This window comes from Paramormyrops kingsleyae, chromosome 5, assembly GCF_048594095.1.
Source record: "Paramormyrops kingsleyae isolate MSU_618 chromosome 5, PKINGS_0.4, whole genome shotgun sequence".
In the NCBI taxonomy this organism is placed as follows: Eukaryota; Metazoa; Chordata; class Actinopteri; order Osteoglossiformes; family Mormyridae; genus Paramormyrops; species Paramormyrops kingsleyae.
Window position 1 is genome coordinate 23,954,316 of NC_132801.1, and position 12,459 is coordinate 23,966,774.

At 43.4% G+C, this 12,459-nt stretch overlaps 1 long non-coding RNA gene across 2 annotated transcripts; it reads right to left on the bottom strand.

The window, feature by feature from the left end:
* Nucleotides 1-1,814: 1,814 nt before the first annotated feature.
* On the bottom strand, nucleotides 1,815-10,704 carry LOC111836200 (uncharacterized). 2 transcript variants are annotated; one of them, XR_011991785.1, is made up of 4 exons: nucleotides 10,220-10,704; nucleotides 3,191-3,292; nucleotides 2,808-2,879; nucleotides 1,815-2,515 (listed from the first exon to the last, which is right to left on the bottom strand). It is a non-coding gene; the product is annotated as an uncharacterized lncRNA (long non-coding RNA). The 2 variants fall into 2 exon arrangements; XR_002836363.2 differs by lacking the exon at nucleotides 10,220-10,704 and having other exon boundaries at nucleotides 3,191-3,386.
* Nucleotides 10,705-12,459: the final 1,755 nt, after the last annotated feature.

A 12,459-nucleotide genomic window follows, 5' to 3' on the forward strand; every position in this document is an offset into this window, starting at 1 on the left:
TTCTCTCCTTTTCTCTCTCTCCTTCTCTCTCTCTCTCTCTCTCATCTCATATGTGCTTGCTTGACAAATCTTTTGTTGGGTGTCTTGCTTTTGAAGGGCCTTTAATAACCTGATCTACTTTACAGATTAATTAGAGACTGTCACTGCTGCAAGACGCATCAAAAACACACAAATCTGTAGGTCTAATTAGGGACATTTAATTTCTGATGCATACTTATCAAAGGCCGTGATGATCTGGCTTTCAGGGCATCAAATGAAAGTGAATTTCTGATAAAGAGGGACATGCTTTAGGCTCTGTGTTGGCATGGTGTACAGAGCACCCTGTGTTCTGGGGCAGAGAGCAATTTACAATAGTTACTCTCTTACTGCTGCATTTTGTGTGATGCAGTGACTATTACAGTATACGCTACATGCCGAGTGCATTTCCTTTGTATAAGTAGGGCAACATGTAATATTTACTAAAAATTGTCAGTGCACAAATATTGTGAATTAAGATCTATTTCCAGTTTTGGGTTATTTCCAATAATAGGAATTACTTATTTTTCAGAAAAATCTTTATACATTCAGATAATCATAAAAATCTGTTCTTATGTGTTTTACACAGTTACTACTGTACTTAATAATACTAAAATTATATCAGTAGTAATATAGTTATTTTCGTTATGCCATTACTGTATGTAACTCTTTTTGTTGTGTAGTTCAGTGTTTCCTAACCTTTTTCTAATGTGGCACACTTAACATAAGGCAGTTATTCCAGGGCATGCCATTGATTAACACATAATATTAATTGGCCCGTACCCTCAATGTGAAACCTCACTTTCAGTTTCAAGTACGTTTTATGAAATTTTCCTTTTTAAAAATTTGTCCATGATCTTCTCTTTTCACAACAGGACAGTCTGCAAACTGTCAAACATATGAATACAAAGAGGTGTAGGGTGATCTTATTCTTGGCTGTATTTGATTACATGACAAGTGCGTTTATAGCCCATTGGTCAATTAAATGAAGAAGAAGTCACTTATGCACAAAGCTTTTTCTTTGTTTAAGCCACTTAAAGTACATTCAAATTTAAGTATTAATACATAAGCTTACCTTATTTAGCTGGGCAGTTCTAACAGGACACTAGTGTGCTGTGGCTCACCGGCTGAAAAACACTGGTGTAGTTAATGGAGTACTACTTCACTTTATTAAGTAAATATTTTAGTTTCCGATGCTGATGCCAGGTTATATGCTCTAAAAAGACTCTTACAGCTTGTAAATTCACACAGACACATACACATGTGGTGAACAACAGCTATACTGGGAGAGTGTCATTTTTGTTCTGGTTTTAAAAATTGTAAATGTTACAAATGTGTAAATGTTACTTTTCAAATATACATCTCGGATTATAAGTATCATTCATATTTATACCATTTCATTAATTAAGGCTCCTCTGCTATGCTAGTTATGGTGATTCTCTGTGCTGTGATCAAATAACAAGAGAGTAGGTTGTAAATGTAAATGTAAACCTGTCTCCGTACCAGGACTGGGTGGGAGGGGGGACGAAGGTGCCAGTTAATTATGGATGGAGCATTTGCCGGTGCCATATCACTGGCGTGCATCTGGAAGCCTGCTGTTGTTACTCTAATAAAGCCTAAAATCCAATTTTCTTGCCTGCCCCTGCTTCTAGCTGGGGTCACATATTCTGAGCTAATTTGTTTGTCTGGCTTCTGCTTAGTACTGAACAAACGGTCAGTCATCTGAATGCGGCTCTCAGTCACTCGCAAGGACAGTAGATGTCTAAAATGTCTAAATATGAAAGGCGTTTTCTGGATCTGTCTGATGGCCGCAGTCCTGTTACAGCATGTGGTTTGCGGACGTGTGTTTGCGTTTGGCTTGGTGATGAGATGATGCCAAGTGGATCTGCACTCCCTTGGGCAGTAAGGTGAGTGACTCAGTGGCCCAGGGGGGGTCATTCGTCAGTTTTTTCAATGACGGAGACCTGCAGAGTCCTAGCTTTGGGGTTTCTTTAGCTCCTGTCACTCACTTATCTCACTTTGCTCTGCTTGCCACAAGGTGCCAGGCACAGTTAAGAGGCCAAGGTCCCTGTATCCTGTTATACTTCCACAGCCCATGTAAGCCTGAGTGGTCAGCTTCGCTCGGGCTCCCAGTCCCCCAGTCCCAGGCTCATCTCTCGGCTGGGTTTGGAGTGTAGCTTCTGGGTGTGTTGGGTTGAGTTTAATCTCCCTGTGTTTTTTTCTGGTTCCCTTCTGCTTTTTGCACACCTTGTCACCGGCATCGTGGTTCTGTGTCCCAGTGTCTTGTTTCCAGGTTTACGGTTTCAGTTCGCCTTGCATATCCTCTCTGGTTCTATGGTTCTGTCTATGGTTCTTGCTTCCATATTTGTGGTCTTAGTTATTGGGAATTCTGCAGCTGGTGTGCTGAGTGGCTGGGGTCTTGTTTTTAGGGTTTATTGTGATGGTGTTTTTTTCTGGTTCAGTCCCATTTCCTGGTGTCTCCAGTGCTTCACTCTTGAGTCTGTGGCCAAAATCAAATACTTGTTTGTATGATCTCTGAATTTATACCTTACAAAAGAGGGATCAGTTCTCTCAACTGACACCAAATATCCATCAGCTTCCAGCCCCTTGTAATGCAGCATTAAATGTGCAAAGAAAGAGCCTGACTGAACAAAGAGGCAAGTTACCAATGGCCTGCTTACTTACCTTAACTTGAATTTAAAGTATAAATTGAAATTAAAGTATTGACTATAAATTGTATTTTAACATGAATGGGAAAGTGAGTATAATTAAATGTCAAACAGTCGTATGACCTGCTCTGAAGGACATCTCATGCCATCCTCTTCCTGGGAAGGTCCTCTTCTGCGCAGCAGATTTTGCTTAATCTGTGCAAATGTGGGACGACGGCAGACAATAAGCATTTTGCATCCCAAAACACATTAACATTCAAGAAAGTAGCGTAATGTTTAATGCTACAGATTCTCTCCTCTAATACGCATACATACTAGCAAATGCACTATTCATTTACTGTTCTTTTACATTTCAAATGCCAGCGTTACACTTCTGTAAATATGGAATCATGAAATTAAAATTATAATGAAAAACCTTTTTTCAGAATGATCTCTTAAATCATGTAGCACATTATGATTGCAGGCTTTGCAAATGCTAAATTGGGATAATATCGCATCACACGTACCTCCATGCATGACATGCGGCTTTGCTGAGCCTCACTGCAGACAGACTGCTAACGGGAGGTGTTTCAGGCTGTATCTGCTACAAGGACGAGTGACCTGTGGATCTGTGACCAGCAGATGGACATTAGCCTTTAGCGTGTCACCGTCACCTGCATTCACAACCTTTCCCAAACCCCACAGTCTTATTTAATTAGTTTGCCAATGATCAGCATGCAATGAAATGTATGACGTATTTGTCTCTGATGAAGGTGCCTATAGCATAAATGTATTATTACACTGCTTCTATTCATAGATAAAATTAATATTTTAACTTTTAAAAATAAATTTCCTTGATACAGATGAATGATGATGCTGGTTGCCAGGGGAACCAGAAGTCCATAAACTCCCCTGTGCAGCTTCTTGGGATGCTTGGTTGGTACACACCTTAGGCTCTTCTGTCCTGTTTGTTTCCAAGCCAGGACTCATAGCATGATAAGTTGAAGGTGTTATTAAAGCGGATTGTATTAGAAATGAAAATGAAAGCGAAAGTGCCTTGAGGTCTGCAGGTTCTTTTTTGTCATCTTGGGATTCTCCTCGTAGGCTGCATGTACTTCAGTGGATACCACCTCCATGCTTAGGACTTGTTCTCCCCACGTCCGTGTGAGTGAGTGTGTGTGTGTATGTGTATGCCCTGTGATAAACCGACCTCCTGCCCTGGGTGTCCCCAGCCTGGTGCCCTGTGATAGACCGACCTCCTGCCCTGGGTGTCCCCAGCCTGGTGCCTTGTGATAGACCGACCTCCTGCCCTGGGTGCCCCCAGCCTGGTGCCCTGTGATAGACCGACCTCCTGCCCTGGGTGCCCCCAGCCTGATGCCCTGTGATAGACCGACCTCCTGCCCTGGGTGTCCCCAGCCTGGTGCCCTGTGATAGACCGACCTCCTGCCCTGGGTGTCCCCAGCCTGGTGCCCTGTGATAGACCGACCTCCTGCCCTGGGTGCCCCCAGCCTGGTGCCCTGTGATAGACCGACCTCCTGCCCTGGGTGTCCCCAGCCTGGTGCCCTGTGATAGACCGACCTCCTGCCCTGGGTGTCCCCAGCCTGCTGCCCTGTGATAGACTGACCTCCTGCCCTGGGTGTCCCCAGCCTGGTGCCCTGTGATAGACTGACCTCCTGCCCTGGGTGTCCCCAGCCTGGTACCCTTGATAGACCGACCTCCTGCCCTGCGTGTCCCCAGCCTGGTGCCCTGTGATAGACCGACCTCCTGCCCTGGGTGTCCCCAGCCTGGTGCCCTGTGATAGACCGACCTCCTGCCCTGGGTGTCCCCAGTCTGGTGCCCTGTGATAGACCGACCTCCTGCCCTGGGTGTCCCCAGCCTGGTGCCCTGTGATGCCTAGTACAGGCTCCTGTCCCCCCTCCTCCGTCACCCCCTACTGGACAAGAGTTTGGAAAATGGGTAGATGATACTTGTTGTGACTTGATTTAGGGCCCTATTTCAGATGGTCAGCATGTCTGACGTCTGCACAAAATACAACATTACATTTATAGCAGAGATAAACTACAAAATATTTGCCGTGGAAATGATTCAGATGCCTAAAATAAATGCAATAACATTTTACTGTATTTAAACATTCCGATAACACTGCTCCTGTTTTCCAGACATTTATGTGATAACAAAGACTTATGTCTTTGGAATTCACATAGTGGGCAAGAAATATAGCAACATAATTCAAAATATTGTTCATATATTTACATAAAATAGTGCCACACTACCCTATAACCCAGCATAGGCGGGGAAATAATTATTGCTGAGTTTTCTTTCTTGTGGATTTTTAAATAGCAGGTTCAAACTTGTTCTTGCTTAACTTTGCTGTTCAGACCATTAGGAAAGATTTATCTCCCTCAGCTTCAGCCTCATTGTAACTTTCTTTTGGAGAATTTGTCTCCCTGATCCCTCAGAATGTCAACAGCGCCTCTATCTTATTCTCTCTGATGTGTCTGACCCTGAGAGATTACTGCTTTTTGCTACATACCCTTCAGATTTATTCTCTTTCCATTTCTCCTACGACAGTCGGACTGCTCTCTGTGGAAGGGCACACTGTAAATAAACACTGCAAATAACTGGTCATGACACGAAGGTCCTGGTTTGCTGTATCTTGTGGCTTTACCGCCCTGCAGTACCATTCATCTCCCTCGGCCCGCTCTGTCTCCAGGATGTTCCAGCGTCCCAGTCCACGGACTGTGACAGGTGTTTTACTGAACTACACTAAATCAGTGACTCGTCGATTCACCCTGCAGCCTCGTGCCTCCTGAGCTGTGAGTTTGACTCCCATCCCTGGCCGTGTGGGAGGAGTTTGCCCGTTCGTCTCATGTCTGTAGAGGTTTCCTGCCACAGTCCAAAAACCGCTTGACCAAAACATATGTTTTTCTAACCTGCTTAGTGTGTGTGTGTGTGTGTGTGTGTGTGTGTGTGATTCTTATTAAAAAAAGATGCACCCACAATGTGATTAAAAACCTGCTATTTTGACCTTGTGGGGACATTTTTCCCCTGCAAGGGGAGACTTTTATAAGATTCTGTGAGTGCAATTTATAAACTAAAAGTGTTGTATTTAATTTGGATACTTATAGTTAAGGTTGTCATTGTTGGGATTAGGAATTTTCCCATAGAAATGAATGGACGTTCACCAAAAAAAAATATGAATACAAACATGTGTGTGTGTGCATGTGTGAGTGCGTGTCTGTTTGTGTATCTGTGTGTGTGTGTATGTGTAGGTGTGTGTGTAGGTGTGTCCGACCTTCTCTCCTGTATTGCCTGGAATAGACTCTGAACTGAATGGATTCGATACACTAAATCAAGTCAATTTCTAATAAAAGCGATTTAACTGCTGTGTCCATTAATATCCATTTGAGCAGGCCGAATGGCCGTCTTTCATTTGCGGTGTTTCTTATTTTTAAATGCAACAATTAATTTGTGACCTGTTGGCTTCATAAGAACATAAGAACATAAGAACTATACAAACGAGAGGAGGCCATTCGGCCCATCGAGCTCGCTTGGGGAGAACTTAACTAATAGCTCAGAGTTGTTAAAATCTTATCTAGCTCTGATTTAAAGGAACCCAAGGATTCAGCTTGCACTACGTTATCAGGAAGACTATTCCATACTCTGACTACACGCTGTGTAAAGAAGTGCTTCCTTAAATCCAGTTTGAAATGTTCTCCCGCTAATTTCCACCTATGGCCACGAGTTCTTGTATTTGAACTAATGCTGAAGTAACTATTCGGTTGAACAGCATCCAAACCTGTTAGAATCTTATAGACCTGGATCATGTCCCCCCTCAGTCTCCTTTGCTTGAGGCTGAACAGATTTAGCTCAAATAACCTTTCCTCGTATGACATTCCTCTAAGACCAGGAATCATTCTTGTGGCCCTACGCTGCACCTTTTCTAAGGCCGCTATGTCCTTTTTAAGATATGGTGACCAAACCTGTACACAATATTCTAGGTGAGGTCTCACCAAGGAATTGTATAATCTTAGCATTACCTCCCTTGACTTAAACTCCACACACCTGGAGATGTACCCCAACATCCTATTGGCCTTTTTTATTGCTTCCCCACACTGGCGAGAATGAGACATGGAAGCATCAACATACACACCAAGGTCTTTCTCATAATCAGCTACCTTTATTTCAGTAGGTCCCATAAAATACCTGTACTTTATATTTCTGCTCCCTACATGGAGTACCTTACATTTGTCTATGTTAAATTTCATCTGCCAGGTGTCAGCCCAGTCACTAATTAAATTAAGATCCCGCTGTAGCTGCTGAGCCGCTAGTTCAGTATCTGCTACACCACCCACCTTGGTGTCATCTGCAAATTTCACCAGTTTACTGTATATATTGGTGTCTATATCATTTATGTAAATTAGGAACAAAAGTGGTCCTAAAATTGAACCCTGCGGTACCCCACTATGAACGCAGGCCCACTGTGACATCGAGCCTCTTATAACTACTCGCTGCTTCCTATCCGTTAACCAGTTATCAATCCAAGTCGCTACAGTTCCTAAAATACCTGTCGCTTTGAGTTTAAGTGAGAGCCTCTTGTGGGGAACAACATCAAAAGCCTTTTGGAAATCTAAATAGATGACATCATAGGCCTTCTTATCATCAACTTCCTGAGTAGCTTCCTCAAAAAACTCCAACAGATTTGTTAAACAGGATCTACCTCTCCTAAATCCATGCTGGCTATCCCTCAAAATGTTATTTGAGTCCAGGTAATCTACCATTTTCTCTTTGATTATAGCCTCCATAACTTTACCAGTTATACAAGTTAGACTGATTGGCCTATAGTTTGACAAATTACTTCTATCCCCTTTTTTGAAAATGGGCGTTATGTTGGCATGCTTCCAATCAGAAGGTACCACACCTTCAGATAAGGATTTTTGAAACAGTAATGTTAAGGGTCGGCAAATAATATCCCTCATCTCTTTTAACACTATAGGTAAGATGCCATCAGGGCCCTGTGATTTATTTATTTTGAGCTTAGCTAGGCTTTGCAAAACATCAGCTTCAGTTATATATATATTAGTTATAGACGATGTTGAATTAGTAATAAGAACTGGTAAGTTACTAGTGTCCTCGACAGTGAATACCCGTGCAAAACTATCATTGAACTCATTTACTATGTCAATGTCGTTTTCAATTATAAGACCCTTACTATCCTGCAGATTAGTAATTTCAGCTTTTAGAGCTCTTTTAGAGTTAAAATACTGGAAGAAACTTTTAACGTCATCCTTAGCCTCCAATGCGATCTTCCTTTCGACATTCCTTTTAGCTCGTCTAATGTCATTTTTTAATTCAGCCTGTAGATTTAGATACTCTTGCTTTATTATGTCATCATCAGTTATTTTCCATCTCTGGAACAAAGCCCTTTTCCTCCTTACTTTATACTTTATGTCCCTATTAAACCACCTAGGTTGCAATTTCCTAGATTTATTCTTGCTAGAAACAGGTATGAAGTCCTCTTGTACTTGCAATAATGTGCTTTTAAAAAATTCCCATGCCTCTTCAACAGTTTTGTTATTTAACTCCATCCAGTTCACGGTTTCTAGTTTTAATCTCATACAATTGAAGTTAGCCTTCCTAACATTATATATTTTTGATTTGGACTTTGCTCTTCGGGCACTAAACTTAACCTCAAATTTAACCATGTTATGATCGCTACTGTCAAGTGGTTCTAAAACATCTAATTTACCAATCCTGTCCTGGTTATTAGACAAAACAAGATCAAGAATGGCATCTCCCCTGGTAGGGGTGTTAACAAACTGAGTAAAAAAACAATCCTGTACTAATTCCACCATCTCAAGTTCATTTTCAGAAGAGCCAGCAACAATGTCCCACTGTATCCCCGGTAGATTAAAATCACCCATAACTACCACATCATTTTTATTGCTCATAATCCTAATATCACTGTATAACAATCTGCTTTCCTCAGCAGCTACATTGGGTGCTCTGTAACAAACACCGACAATTAGGCTATTTGAGTTTGTAGCATCTAATTTTACCCATATAGCTTCCGTACTTTTACTTATATCAGTAAGCTCCCTTGCCTGCAAGATTTCCTTTACATATACTGCAACACCACCTCCCTTCTTACCTATACGGTCTTTACGGAACAATGTGTAACCATCCATATTATATTCTTGTCCATCCTTATCACTCAACCACGTTTCAGTTATTGCTATAATATCATAAGAGTCCGATGAGATAAGAGCCTCTAAATCATGAATTTTATTCCTAATACTCCTGGCGTTTAAATACAGACAACAAAGGGTAGGCTTATTACAGTGCCTACTTATAATATGATTTTTTTGGGCTTTCCGTTTCCCCCCAGTTACATACTTAACTAACCTCCCTGCCCCCCCAGTCCCTAGTTTAAACATTCCTCAACTACTCTACAAATACGCCTTCCCAGTACACTGGTTCCCCTCCGGTTCAGATGCAACCCATCCGGCTTGAACAGGTCCCACCTGTTCCAGAAGGTCCTCCAGTGCCCCATAAACCTAAACCCCTCTTTCCTACACCATCCTTTTAGCCACGCATTTAATCTCCTTATCTCAGCTAACTTAGCCTCACTTGCGCGTGGCACGGGGAGTATTTCGGAAAATACCACCATGGACGTTCTGCTTCTAAGCTTATTGGCGACTTCTATAAATTTATCCTGCAGAACAGCCCTTCTACCCTTGCCTATGTCGTTGGTGCCAACATGCACCACGACAACTGGATCCACCCCAGCTGGGGCCAAAAGCTTGTCCACACGATCTGGAAGGTCTCCTACCTGGGCACCAGGCAGGCAAGACACCGTACGGGACCCTCTATCACGCGTGCACACATAACTGTCTACTCCCCTAATAATTGAATCCCCCACTACCACAACCTCCCTCTTTCTGGGGGGAGGGGGCTCCTCAGTGCCCAAGGGCCCACCTGCTTCCCCAGTCCCTTCCGGCTCTAAAGCTGGAAGCACCTGAAACCTGTTAGACACAGACACCTCAGGTGATGCCGCCTCTGTAACGTGTGTACGCCTTTTCCTGCGTCTACGACCTACGGTCACCCAGCTCTCTCGACCTCTCTGCTCTTCATTCTCCCTCCCCCCCGTTAGTGGCGTACACACCGTCTCCCTAAACGGCGTATCAACTAGCTCATCTAACTCACTGTTGCATTGGATGCGAGCCAGTTGCTCCTCAAGGTCGCGAACCTTGACCATGAGTGAGTCCACTAGCTTACATCGCTCGCAGATGAAGTCCGACTGGACACTAACGTCCAGAAGGGCAAACATCTTGCAAACGCAACACTGAGCTGGCCCCATAATTAACTAACTCACTATGACCCCGTACTCCCAGCCCAGTAAATTTATATAGTGTATTTAACTATAAAGATTAATTTGCGTAACAATAAATGCAGTAACGTGCGGAGTACACTAAAATGTTATTACTTGTGTTAAAACGGAACTTAATAATTATTTTATTAAAAATTTTAAACCTGATAAACTTACTACTACTTACCAGAAGAACTTCTGCCTGAACCAAGTATGAACTAAAAACAAGGCGAAATCGAAGTTGCTCTTGGGAGGTCGAAAAACCACAAAAACCCCCTCACAGCAGGCTACTGCCGGAGCGGGAAAAAAGTGGAAAATGTCCTCCCGGCCCCGACTGGCGACCGAGCAAAGCTCAGGAGCAACTGTCCTTTTCCGACGCTTGGTAGCGATACCGACGTTAGATGTTATTAGTTATAATCGCCCCGCGGGTGTTTGTTACGGAGTTTAAACGCGGACAGAAAAACGCCGCGCACGCGACACCCGCAGCTCTCTGTCGGTAATAATCGCGCTGTTGATTAACAGACAGGACAGACAAGCACTCACGCTGACCGAAATAAGAACAATAAATAGAAATAAACAGCCACCCACGTAAACAGGTAAAGCACACAAACACTCAAAACACTCCAAAAAAAAACAATCCCAAACAATCGCTGCAGCTCAACACCACTCTCTCGCAGCAATCCCAGCAATCACTGTGACTCTGTGCTGGATATGAAGTTGCTTCCTGTGTACCATTTGCTTAACCAAAGTAGAACATTGACCCAATATGAAAATATGGGTAAAAGTCACCTGTGCTCATATATGAGAAACAGGCTAGCATGGTGGTGTGGGAAGGCGCCCTGTTGCCTCACACCTCAGGGGGTTGGAGACCATGAGGTTTTTCCACTGCTAGTAAGAGTTTTTCATTGCAAGTTATGTGTAGCCGAGCCGTAGCCGAGCCGTACCCACGCTGACATAGCAGGGCTGAAAGCGTGATCAATCTGAGCTGGTTGTGTCACCACCATCTGATTGAAATTCAGGGAGATACTGGTGTTCTGCATCGATGTGCATGGATTATCTGAAGGAAAAAAGGGCATATTCTACATATAGGATATTCCCAGGTTATGAATGAGACCCGTTCCCTAAGTCTAAGTCACACTCGTAGATTGGTCGGAATACTAAAAATACTGCACATAATAATAATAATTATTATATAGTAATAAAAGTAACAAATATGATACTGTACCTCTAGCCGAGGAACTGCTGAAGCCACGTATTTTCTGAGTGTAACAAAGTATTGTGTGCGTTTGTCATTATGAGTCATTGCATTTAACTCAATTTTTTAACATACATGTAGTAGGCTTTACGGCAGTCTATTCGTAAGTTGAAGATGCCTGTAAGTTTGCCGTTCTTAACCTCCTACTTAAAGTACTAGAGAACAGCTGAACAGAATGGATTTGTAATGCTAATTTATGCAAGCTAATGCTAATTTTGCTAGTGTTTGATGTTAACATAACACAGAGATTCTCACAGATGTGCTAATGGTTATTATCATGATGTACAGTATATCGCGTAAGCAGTAAATAAGTATCAATTCAATTTTACATCACTGCTGCTCTCCAGACCCAACAATGCCGTTACCGAGCCGGCCCTTCTGCAGTGGAAAACCGAAGCGAGCTGGAACTGCGCTGTAACTAGTATTATTTGTGGTATGGGTTGGGTATGGCCTTGGTCCTGTATGCCAGTGGAAAAGCGCCATTAGTGTGCTGTGTGTGTGTGTGTTTGTATGTGCAGGTTTCCTCCTGCAAGCCAAAGATGTGCAGTTAGGAGAACTGGTGCCTTTGAATTGTCAATAGTGTGTCATTATGTACATTTGCAGGGCTGGACTGGGATCACACGACTACCTTGGGGTCTCAATAAACTGTGCTGCCGAGGAGGGGGCGGGGGGGGCTGAGTCCCATATTTTGTCAAACTGGGGGAGTGCAGTGTCCGCAGTATTCCAAATATCCTCAGCATGCCCGGTATACCAGTTGCCAGATGGCCCCTTTCCATGCCTGTACATGCCTGTGTCTCCTACGATGGCCTGCAGCCCCGCCCAGGGTGCCCCCCGCCCCTTTTGTGCCCCATGCTGCTTAAGAAATGTCTCCACAAAGCCGTCCCATTAACCTCCGTGACTCTGTGCTGGATATGAAGTTGCAAAATGCTTCTCAAATTAAACGGAGTTTCTTTATGCAGTCAGAGTTGCACACGCAGTATTTAATGGGATGAGGGAGTTATCCCCGCTTGCAGATACATGCGGCATCGGTGACCTGCCATGAGACACCCGTGGATGTAACTGCTTACAGACGCAAAGCTGTTTGGAGGTAAAGACTTCGCCAGCTGGGGAGGCTGGATTCCTCCTGGAGTCGCTCCTCTCTTTCTTCCTGTTTTTTCTGCCTCTCAAACTAC